The sequence below is a fragment of the Henckelia pumila genome, chromosome 1 (assembly GCF_033568475.1).
Source record: "Henckelia pumila isolate YLH828 chromosome 1, ASM3356847v2, whole genome shotgun sequence".
Taxonomy (NCBI): domain Eukaryota; kingdom Viridiplantae; phylum Streptophyta; class Magnoliopsida; order Lamiales; family Gesneriaceae; genus Henckelia; species Henckelia pumila.
The window spans coordinates 51,934,931-51,948,047 of NC_133120.1; positions in this window are offsets into that span (position 1 = coordinate 51,934,931).

A 13,117-nucleotide genomic window follows, 5' to 3' on the forward strand; every position below is an offset into this window, starting at 1 on the left:
CTCAAAATCCGTAAATTCTTAAATTAAATATTTTCAGCTCGGAAATTAAATCTATCATTTCCATAACTTCTCAAATCAATATTAGCCCTTAATATGGAATTTAATTCTCAAATTCCATAATTAATAATTTAATATTTTCGGGCCTTACACATATCATTTGGCATTACCGTCATATCTTTCCAGTATAAATGATGTTTTTCATGTGTCATTACTTTGACAATATATAGCTGATGAGTCACATATTATCCAGCCTACTGACGTTCGGATAGATCCAGATCTGTCGTATGTTGAACGGCCACTCTGTATCCTAGACAAGAAGGAGAAAGTTCTTCGGAATAAGACTATACCACTTGTGATGGTACAGTGGCAGCGCCGAGGCATAGAAGAAGCAACTTGGGAAATAGAGAGCCGTATGCGAGAAAAATATCCTAAGTTGTTTGATTTGTACTTTTGATTACCATGTAAAGATGTAATTACAGTTGTTGTAATAAAACATGGTTTGATGTTTCATATTGTAATCTTGATTTGTCTTTAGAATTTATTTCGCGGACGAAATGTCTAAAGGTGGGGAGAATATAGTAACCCAGAGCTAATTTTAATAATATGTTAAACATTATTAAGGGTTAGTAATTAACCAATTCTAGGGCTTAATCGGACTTCAGAATTAAGAATTGAGCTTCCAATGTTTGGGCCAGTTCAGATGGTCCGAAGAGGACTTCGAACGATCCGAACTCAACAGTCTAGGGGCTCCGAAGAGGGCTTGTTGACTTCAGAGTGAAGGCACGTTCGGACGATCCGAACCCACGATCGGATGATCCGAACTCCCCTTGGCCATGCAGGCAGGATTACTCAACCAAGGATTTTGAAAAGTGTCGGACGTTGAACACTTCGGACGATCCAAAGTGGCGATCGGACGGTCCAAACTCGACGTGTTTTACATGCTGGCATGGAGCTGGATCGGATGATCCGAACTCAAGTTCGGAGGATCTGAACTTGACCGAGAATTTTTCCTATAAATAGTGCTCATTTGTATCTTTTTTGAATTACGAATTCCCGAGTTTCCTTCTTCAGTTACATAGTGTGAGATATGCACTTGAGGGCCCTATCGGTTATTATAGAAGTTTTGGAATAACCAAGGCATGGTTATAGTCATCCGGGACTAGCGACTCCAAAGGAATTACTAAGGACGAAGGTATGGTCCAGGAATTTATTTAAGTTTTGGGAGTATTTATTAGCATAGTTAAGGCTTATAGAACTTTCATAGTGATACGGTGAACTTTTGAATATAGGCTTGGAACCTAGGATCCTACTAGACTTGAACTATCCTAGAGGTACGTACATATTGACTGAGATTTCCAGTGAATATACATGTTTATGTGTTGCATTTATTTGGCATTATTATATGGCATGATATATGATTTATCGCTTTCCATATTCATATGCCATATGCATATACACGTTGAGCATATACCTTGTTATACCTGATTATAGAGTCGTTCAGCTCTATACTTGTTAGTCTGTCACTGAGAGTACCGCGATGGCGGGGACATGTATGTCTGACTACTCTGGTATATTAGACAAGTGTGGTTGTACCCAGAGGATGATCCGCGAGGTTACAACACTCATGTGGCACCTGTTCTGAGCATGACTTATTAGATGACCCTTTACCAGTCATCACGGTTGCATGCATCATATACATATGTTTACTCATGTTTATGTACTGGGCATTAGCGCTCACGTCCTAGTTGTTAACTTGGACACCCCATTCCACGGGGCAGATCGCAGGATGGATGGAGCTGGGAGTTTGAGGCAGGACTAGGGAGCAGGAGCCTTGATGAGTTATTTATACCGCAGGATTCAATATAGCTGTATAATGTTTACTTTCTAGTTGTTTCAATTTGGTTGTATCACTGCATTATTAAGCCTTAAACTTTTGTACTAAGCTGATATGTAAATTATGGGTTATGTTTCCCCACGTTTTTCTCTGTTTAGTATTTATGTTTTAATTAAGTTTAATGCATGTCATAGTTTTCAGTAGGTGATTCAATGTTGGGTCACTACAGTATGTGACTTTGTGATGGCAATACGAGACGAAAATCACGAAAATGGGAAAATTGGCTCCCTGGGATGAGCTCCGGGGATGACCCTTCCAAAATATGTGCTCAAGAGAATGTGGAACTAGCACCTTGGGATGAGCTCCGGGGATGACCTTTCCAAAATACGTGCTAAATAGAATGTGGAATTGGCACCCTAGGATAAGGTCCGGGGATGACTTTTCCTAAATATGTGCTCATAAAGCGAGAAGAATTTGCATATATTTATTGTTCTTTTTCTATTACACTAGTTTAATGCACGACCATTAAAAGTCAATGTTAAAGAAAAGTTTAGATTTAAGTATTTTCAATTATAGTCTCGCGACGATGAGTTCTAATGATTTAAAGTTTTTTTTTATCCTTTATGTTGTTTATTTCATTAAGATAGTTTATGTTCGGTTTCACGAATATTTTAAAAAGTATATTTCCGCACTAAGTTTATTTTCTTGACACTTACGTTTCGTCTGCCTTTTTAAGATTTTAAATTGACGATTCAGGTTTGCTTTGTTAGTAGTAGATTTTGGCGTGCCCGTATAAGATTCGGTCATTGTCTGTAGAGTTGCATCTTTTTTTTCAAATATTTTATGCACCTTATAGTCATTTAGATTTTTAAGTGTTATTTACATAGATTTTATTTTCAATCGATTTGTTGAACCTGCAAACGCGATGCATGCCCTGCACTTTTTTTTTTGTGGATGGATTCCATGGATTCGAGTTCGTTACTTTTGTCCACTTATTCTTATTGTATGGGAGTACCCCTGATGCGATGGCCCAGTGTGCTATATATCATGGCGCCTATTCTTTGAGAAAGATTTTCTATCCTGACAGGTTTCCGCTACCCTTTCATTTTGCATTAGCATTCTTGGCATGTGTATACTCATACTTTAGTACTAAGCGTTGTTAGCTCACAGTTGGTTTTTGGACGGACTGGGAGGTATTGGTCGTTGAGCTGCAGCACGGTTGGATTTGTACCATACCAGGTTTTTATTAGTGGATTTTTAGTACTCTTATTTGATGGGGTTGTATAACATTTGGCTACATTTAATTTCAGTACCGGTTGTATTCCACCAGGGTTTTTTGTTGTATCCTTTTTTAGTTTCCTTTTTTGTTGTATCTTTTTTTAGTTTTCGCTTGTTTTTTACTGATTATTACTTTAATATATTTATTGCATGCATAAAATTTGATCATTTAGTAATTTCAGAACGGGTCACTACACTTAGCATCCTCAAAACACCTCTGCAGGTCATCAGACATAGAAGCCTGCACATAAAACTTGGCTCTCAAGTCATGGTTATACCAATCCTTAAAGTTTGCAGCTCTTCAAAACTGCATCCAGTCGGAGCTTTATCAGGGGGCTACTCAAGTTTATATCCAATTATTTCCGAATTCTAGACAATTTTTAGATTTCTTAGCCAATTGAGGTCATTCGGACCGGTCAGAACATGTTTGTCGAGTATGGCAGATAATGGATCGTGAATCGATGACATGTCACAAATTTTGTACTGGAAATTAGAATATAAAAATGTTAATGGTTATTTTAAAATATTTAATAAAATATAAAATTTTGTCTTTTACTTCATAAATTTTCCCTCTCACTTCTTTTGACATTTTCACTACCCTCTAGTGAAAAATAGGAAACTCATTTCCTCACTAGGTACATAACGTCCAATTAGTCAATCATGATCCCGAATAATATCAGTCAATAATAATTCCTAATGGATAGTTTCCAATTGCATCTCTTTGCAACCTTCTACGTAAACTTTTGTCGGAAGCTTGATGAAGACCCAATAAAATGTCGTCGATCATCATTACGTGCCAAGCCTTACTCATCGATGTTGAACCTTAATGGAAGGCCGTCATGAATTCCCCCAATAATATGAGCCGAAATCATGGGAGTTCTACGTAGTTCGCATCACCATGTCAATGGATCTCATAGTTTTCTGGCGTCCAGGAGCCCCCCAATAAAATGAGCCGAGCAATGACCGCGGATAGCGGTCATCATGCATCCATTCTCGATGGAAGACAAGAAAATTATAAATTTTTTTTTAATTCTCCTTTTTCAGGTTGATATTAATTTTTAATCTAATTCAAAATGAGGGTTTTTAAATTTTGAAATGGTATCATCATTAATTTTTTAAAAGCTCGTCGTTTGATCATATGATTGTCGGATTCATGCAACTTTATTATTATAAAATAATAACGCATATACTCATTACTTATAATATATCATGAATATATTATAAATAGTAAACTAACAAAGATGATCAATCATCCCAACACTATTGGCTCGTGTGAGCCAAACACATGCATAGGTCCAATCCTAGGAAATGCATGGGATGCAAATGCACAATTACATAAGCGTCTAATGTTTACATGTCTTGGATCTTGATAATTCATTATGGCTCATCAAATTACAATCTTATTTTTCCACTATATTATTTACAAAAAAATAACCATGGCAAATAGAGATACATATCATGGGGTGAGAACGTGCTATAAACCAAGCCCATTTTAAAATTGATAATTATTACAATTCATCCAACACAAATATCCTAGCGTACCTAGCAAATTGGGCTTGGGCTTGGACTTTTGATCATCCTTAATGCATTATATCGCATATCTTGATCCAATCACTAACGGCCACGATTATAAAATAAATTAACAAAATAAACAAACTCTTTTTTTACTTTCAAATTAACTTATTTATAACCAAATTTATTGTAAATCACCATTTATTATAAATAAACAAAATCTCACATTAATTATTTATTTCATGAGAAAATATATATATATTTTAAAAAATTTAAACATAAGGGGCAATATATACAATTTTCATAAAAATTTTAAGTCCATTCAAATTTCATAAAGTATCTACCACATCAATGGCTCAATAACTTAGGGCGCATGACACTTGTATATCCCAAAACACCTTTTGAAAACCCAAGTCGTCATAGTCTTTTCCGGAGCTCCATCGCAAGAATCCGACAAACAAAATTTTTTTTATTTATTCAAAAGAGGTGCAGCCAGGCGGGCATCAACAAAGGCTGTCCTTGCTGCCCGAAATGGGCAGCAATACCTTCCCTAAAAATAAAATCAAAACAGCTCCTAAGTTGAGCGATCCGATTTTCTCACGCAGTTAGAAATTGACATCAATACAATGTTCAACAAATTCTACACAATAAAGAGTAACCATGACTCTGATACCACTAATGGAGTGTCGATTACTCGTGTCCGAAAACTTGTGTAGCATTCGTTCAAAAACATAAACATCCCTAGGACGTTTAAGAACTTTTACCTATCAATCTTAAAATATTGATGATGGCTCCAACAAAGTTGTAAACAACTTGGCTCTTGAAAAGGTAGACCCTTTTTACAAGCTTCTAAGAGCACACCTTGCTCAAAATGACTTTTTCTTCAAATTAGATCCATGACTAACTAGATCCATCCTATATATGCACTAGAATATATAGAGAATTTTTAATGAGAATCCTTTTCTTTTAACCATACAAGATTGGGGCAAATTTTGGAATGGGAGTAGAAGGGGTGATCGGCCAAGTGAAGTGAGGAGTTGGAGTCAAAATAGGTTTCTTGTTTTTCTTAAGATGTGTTATTGCACAATTTAATACATTCATGGTAAATTTGTGCCACTCATCTTGTAACCCTTAAACTCTCATCTTGCATGTATTGTATGTATTATGTAACCAAATACATACAAAGCCTATGAACTTAATATTTAATTTATTGACAAGCTCAAACCCATTTAATTTCAATTGATAAATTAATGTCCACTTCAACTCATTCAAGATCACTATTAGAATAATTATTCAACACTTTTTCATTCGGGATCTATAAGACTCAACAATGTTTAATTAATCCAACTCTTGAAATAATTTAATTATTTGGACTCTACAAGGTATACTAGTGTTTAATCAATTCAACTTTTGAATTAATATAATTAAGTTCATGATAATAGTTTTGAAAATCACCATTTTAAAAAACTAGTTATTTATCCAAGTCAACTTTTAATATTGGAACACATTCTAAAATTAAAAGTTACATTCCCCTTAATTCTCTTTTAGAAGTCAAAATTCAAATTTCTCACGTTTATAAACTTCTTTATAAGTTGTTCAACTTATTGAATTAATTTTTCTTTTCAACAGGATCTAGAAAGTCAATTCTTGTGTGAGCCTCAATGGTTCAATGATACAACTAGCAGTGGGTTCCATATCCATGTGATTTGGGATCAAACAAGTCTCTATAAAAGCTTACCCTAATCAGCTTCATTCTTACTTATCAACACATTGATAATAATAACGTCAAAACTCAAGTTTGATGTTACCCAACCAATCATGTTAAACGTCTAGCGGCATCACTTACATGACTCCCTAGGTATCAAATAATAGTGTCTGCAAGAACCATTCAATTTTGGTTAGCATACAATACGGTCCCTTCAACTCATATATCCAAACCGATTCGACAATCAATGGTATAATATCGATAGTTGTCATAGAATTGATAACTATGAGTCATGTTGTAGTTGCATCGAAGGTTTAATTAAAGAAACTTCTTTCTTAATTACCAACCACACTCTCATCATCAGAGATTTCCTATCTATAAATATATGAGATCACATAGGATATCCATACTCGAAGGTAAGCGGAAATCCCCGACTACAATGTATCAACTCCTACATGTTTCGACAATACACTCAACCTTGTCGGCAATCTCGGGGCAATAGGATAGCAGATCAAAGAACTTCTGCTGATACTCATCGATAGACATGGCTCCCTATCGCAGACTCAGTAGCTCGCCTGCCTTCGACTGACGGAGTGCAGGAGGAAAATAAAGCTTCTGAAAAGCTGTGCGGAACTCGGCCTAGGTGGCCACTCCTCTCGCCGCAACAAAAGGTGCAGAAGTAAACCTCGACCACCTGTGCGCACGTCCATCCAGAAGATAACCCAGGGTTTCCATCTTCTGCTCCTCGGTGCATTGGAAAGTCTGAAAATTCGTCTCCATGCGGTCTAACCAGTTCTCCGCATCCTTCGGAGACTCACCTCCAACTAAGGGCTTAGGACCCATAGCTAAGAATCGACGCACAGTGAAACGCTCGTCGTCATGATGATGATGACGCCGTTCTCGACGATGCTCTCGATCTGCATCACCCCAACGCCCACCAATACTGCCATGAGAACTCTGGTCATCGCGATCTGCCATCTACAAAAATACCTCATGATGAGACTAAATCCCAAGAATACTTTTGCATGCTCTGATACCATAAATGTAGTGACCCTTACCCGGATCACCTACTAACAGAACTTAGGCATGCAAATAACTTAATTAAACAGATATCAGAATAAAACTGCGGAAACCATAAACATTATACAATCCCAAGTCAAGGAATCTGTAATTTATCCAAATAATATACAACCAAATCGAATAGCTGTATCAACCTCAAAACAATAGAAATAAAACCTAGACGAAGCTCCAACTGGTCAACCACCGACTAGCCCCTCTTGGATCCACTCGCCTCATCCAATCGCAAACGTGCCCCATGGAATAGGGTGTCCAGAAACACAGAGTACGAGACGTGAGCATAAGACGCTCAGTACGAGAGTATGAGTATACATGCATGCAAAGTGAACTCCCTATAAACTCGAGGTCAATGATCAGATAACAGAGACATATCGGGCCCTGGTATGTAGCACGTTGTGCCGTCGCTTCAGGAGGTGGCTCCCATACCATAATACAAGTGGATATGCCGGACCCAAATCGATGGAAGTCCAACCACTAACAGGATAGGGAAAAACCCTACTAACAGGCATCTCGAAGGAGATAGCTCAGTATGCAAATGAATGCAGCATAAATCAATGACATATAAACCATGCAGTCACATAATACATGCATACTCAGTCAGGATATCTCGAACAGTACTTCCGTACCTCAAAACAGTGCAAGCTCTACCAACTCTAGGTCCACGCCTATAGTCTGCTCTACACTGCCAAATGATACTACTATCATTAAAGTGCTCTAAAAGCCTTAACTAAGCTATTGCATACTCCTAAATATTTATAGGAAGCAAAAGCTATACCTTCGTCCGTCGTTAGCCCTTTGATGTCGATGCCTCCAGAACTTGGGTACAACTCCGCTACGACTATCAAACGCCTCGCCGACCGCCGGGTCAAGCCTAGGAAGGCTTGAACAACTCGAATAGACTAGAAAGGAGAGGGAAATACTCGGAATTGGCAATTGGAAATGAAGCCTCGGCCCTCTATTTATAGACAACGATCGGAACTTCCGATCCTCTATCGGAACGTCCGAACCTCAATCGGAACGTCCGATCCTGCCATCGGAGCTTCCGAAGATCCTGATCTACCACGTGTCAAAATATCACTTGTTGACTTCAGATAGGGGTGATCGGAGCTTCCGATCCTGATCGGAGCTTTCGATCCAACCACACGTCATGGATGAGGTAATATCATCGGTGCCTCCGATCGCTCATCGGAGCTTCCGATCCTGATCGGAGCTTCCGATCGTGCCTTCGGAGCTTCCGATCCGTCCGATACCCAATTTATTTAATTAGCATTAATCCTTTAATTACTCAATTAGGGTACGGGCTACTACATTCTCCCCCACTTAAGATATTTTGTCCTCGAAATCAGATCTTAAGTACTGAATGTAATACAAAAATCAGAAACATTCTTTATTCAAATCAAACGTTTACAGAGTTTGTAACTGAATGCAACTTAAGAATGAAATCAAAAAAACTCAGGATGGTCTTCACGCATCCTGTCCTCAAGCTCCCAAGTAGCTTCTTCAGTGCCTCAGCGCTGCCACTGAACTAAAAGCAAAGAAATGACTTTGTTCCGTAAAACCTTATCCTTATAATCCAGGATACGAATAGGTTTCTCAACATAGGTCAAATCCTTGTTCACCTGAACCTCAGACCGCTGCAGAATATGAGATTCATCCGCCACATACCGTCGCAACAGAGATACGTGGAACACGTCGTGAATACTGGATAGATGCGATGGTAAAGCTAGTCGATAAGCCAAATCGCCAATGCTCTCCAAGATCTCAAACGGACCGATAAACCTGGGAGATAACTTTCCCTTAAGGCCAAATCTGAGAATCTTGCGGAAAGTTGACACTCTCAGAAACACTTTCTCCCCGACATCAAACTGCAAAGGCCTATGCTTGATATTAGCATAGCTGGCCTGACGATCCTGTGCAGTCTTAATCCGTTTCTTGATCTGATCAACAATGTCTATCGCCTGCTGGATAAACTCCGGTCCCTCAGCCTGTCTCTCCCCCACTTCTTCCCAGAAGAGTGGAGTACGACAACGTCGCCCGTACAACGCCTCAAAAGGTGCCATCCCAATACTAGTATGATAGCTGTTGTTGTACGCGAACTCGATCAATAGCAAATGATCCTGCCAGGCTGAACCAAAATCCATGACGCACGCTCTAAGCATATCCTCCAAAGTACGGATAGTGCGCTCCGACCGACCATCAGTCTCCGGATGATAGGCAGTACTCAAACTGAGAGTAGTACTCATCGCACGCTGAACACTCCCCCAGAATCTAGAAGTAAACCTGGGGTTCCGATCGCTGACAATGCTCACAGGCACTCCATGAAGTCGAACGATCTCTTGAATTTACAAACAAGCCATACGATCCACATTGTACTCACGGCTATAGGCAATGAAATGCGCTGACTTGGTGAGTCGGTCCACCACAAACCAGATAGCATCACAGTTCCTCGGGGATACCGGCAAATGGGTCACAAAGTCCATTGTGATAAACTCCCATTTCCATTCAGGAATAGGCAGACTGTGAAGCAATCCTCCAGGTCGTCGGTGCTCTGCCTTGACCTGTTGACACACCAAACTTCTCGAAACAAACTGATAAACATTGTGTTTCATTTCCTTCCACCAGAAACGAGTACGTAGATCCTTGTACATCTTGTTGCTCCCAGGATGAATACTCAACTTAGTGCGATGTGCCTGAGACAAAATCTCCTCTTGCAACTATTCATCCTGCGGAATCACAAGCCTACCAGACAAACACAGAAAGCCATCTGACTGGTAATGAAATCCAGACGAGCTACCCTCGTTAGCTAGACGAGCTAAACGCTGGGTCTTTAAATCAGACATCTCGAATCCGCAAATACAAAGCTGGCTCAGATAATATCGCAAACATCTGGATACTCTGCATACCTTTCTTATGCTTGAAGTTATATCCCGAAGTACAACAGTCACTGATCGCACTAGACATCGAACAAGTCTGAAGTGCGGATAGTCGCACCTTGCGACTCAAGGCATCAGCGGTGAGATTAGCAGCTCCCGGATGGTACTTTATCTCGCAATCATAGTCCTTAAGCAAGTCCATCCAACGTCTCTGCCTCATGTTCAACTCCGCCTGAGTGAACAAATACTTGAGACTCTTATGGTCAGTGAAGATCTCAAATTTCTCGCCATACAGATAATGACGCCAGATCTTCAAAGCGAACACAATGGTTGCTAACTCCAAATCATGGACTGGATAGTTGTCCTCATGAAGCTTCAGCTGTCTAGAAGCGTATGCGATCACATGCCCATTCTGAGTCAGGACACAACCTAACCCCTGAAGAGAAGCATCAGTGTAAACCACATACCCTCCAGATCCTGACGGTAATGCCAACACCGGCGCAGAAGTCAATCGCCGTCGAAGCTTACAGAAATTCTCCTCACACTCGGAGGACCACTCGAAAACCACACCCTTGAGGGTAAGCTGCGTCAAAGGTCGAGCTAGTTGAGAGAAGTTCAGAATGAAGCGACGATAATACCCTGCTAGACCCAGAAAACTACGGATCTCAGCAACTGTCGTCGGATGCGACCAATTAAGTACCGCTTCAATCTTGCTCGGATCAACAGAAATTCCTTTCCTGGATATGATATGGCCAAGAAAGACCACTCTATCCATCCAGAACTCACACTTGCTCAGCTTGGCGTACAACTGCTCATCTCGAAGAGTTTGCAGTACCAACCGCAAGTGAGAAACATGCTCTTCCGTATTACGTGAATACACCAAGATGTCGTCAATGAAGACCACGACAAACTTGTCTAAATACTCCCTGAAGACACGGTTCATCAAATCCATGAATATAGCCGGCGCATTAGTCAAACCAAATGGCATTACTAGGAACTCGTAATGCCCATAGCGAGTACGGAATGCATTCTTGGCTACGTCCTGATCACGGACTCTCAACTGATGATACCCAGATCTCAAGTCAATCTTGGAGTAAACTGACGTGCCCTGCAGCTGATCAAACAAGTCATCAATACGAGGCAACGGATACTTGTTCTTCACAGTGACTCGATTCAGCTGCCGATAGTCAATGCACAGCCGCATCGACCCATCTTTCTTATTTACAAAGAGAACAGGAGCTCCCCAAGGAGATACACTAGGAAGAATGTATCCCTTGTCCAAAAGATCCTGTAGTTGATTCTTCAACTCACGCATCTCTGACGGAGCCAGACGATACGGTGCTCGAGAAATAGGCGAAGTACCCGGCATCAACTCTATGTCAAACTCGACTTCCTTAGCAGGAGGAAAACCCGGAATCTCATCAGGAAACACATCTAGAAATTCATCCACAACAGGAATGCTCTCTATCCCAATACTCTCAGCGGACAAATCAACTGCATAGATAAGGTAGCCTTCCCCGCCAGACTCTAGAGCTCGACTCTCAAAGCTGATACCAAAGGCATCGGGGGTCGCGCTCCCTCACCATAGAAAAACCAACTCTCACTCCCCTCCGGATGAAAGCGTACTAATCTCTGATAGCAGTCCACTGAAGCTCGATAGGTAGTCAACATATCTATTCCCAGAATGCAATCAAAGTTGTCCAACGCCAGGACCATGAGATTCGCTAACAGAATGTTTCCTTCGAACTCTAAAGGGCAACCCATCACTAGACGCTTAGCCAAAGCAGATTGGCCCGTCGGAGTAGAAATAGACATCACTACGTCTAGTGCAATGCATGGTAACTTATGCCTCTTAACAAAACATGCACAAATGAAGGAATGAGATGCACCAGTGTCAATAAGTACAAGAGCAGGTATACCATAAAGCAGAAATGTACCTGCGATGACTTTCTCATTCTCCTCCACTTCCTGATCATGCCTCAAGGCAAACACCTGGCCAGAAGCTCGTGGCCTCAAATGAGAACTCCCAGCAGGCTGTCCCTGCGACCTCTGCTGAACGGTGGCCTGAGAACCAGATCCTGAACTAGAACCAGAACCGCCTCCCCCAGACAGTGGACAATCCCTCCGGATATGACCAGTCTCTCCACAATGGAAACAAGCTCCAGAAGCTCTGTGGCACTTGTTGGATGGATGGTTCTTCCCACAGTGATCACACTTGTCCTTTTTACCGAAACGGACAACACCTCCAGAACCAGAGGAAGAAGTAGATCCAGACTTCTTAAAAGTTTGGGCACGGGGACCCAAAGAACTAGCAGGCCTCGACTGAGGGAAAGACCTGTTCCGCCGAATGTTGTCCTCTGCCTGGTGACAACGACTAACCAAACCCTCGTAGGACATGTCGTCGCCAACCGCCACATGGTCATTGATCTTAGGGTTAAGGCCCTGAAGGAACAGATTATACTTCATCCCAGAGCTGTCGGCAATCTCGGGGTAATAGGATAGCAGATCAAAGAACTTCTGCTGATACTCATCGATAGACATGGCTCCCTGTCGCAGACTCAGTAGCTCACCTGCCTTCGACTGACGGAGTGCAGGAGGAAAATAAAGCTTATGAAAAGCTGTGCGGAACTCGGCCCAGGTGGCCACTCCTCTCGCCGCAACAAAAGGTGCAGAAGTAAACCTCCACCACCTGCGCGCATGTCCATCCAGAAGATAACCCAGGGTTTCCATCTTCTGCTCCTCGGTGCATTGGAAAGTCTGAAAATTCATCTCCATGCGGTCTAACCAGTTCTCCGCATCCTCCGGAGACTCACCTCCAACTAAGGGCTTAGGACCCAT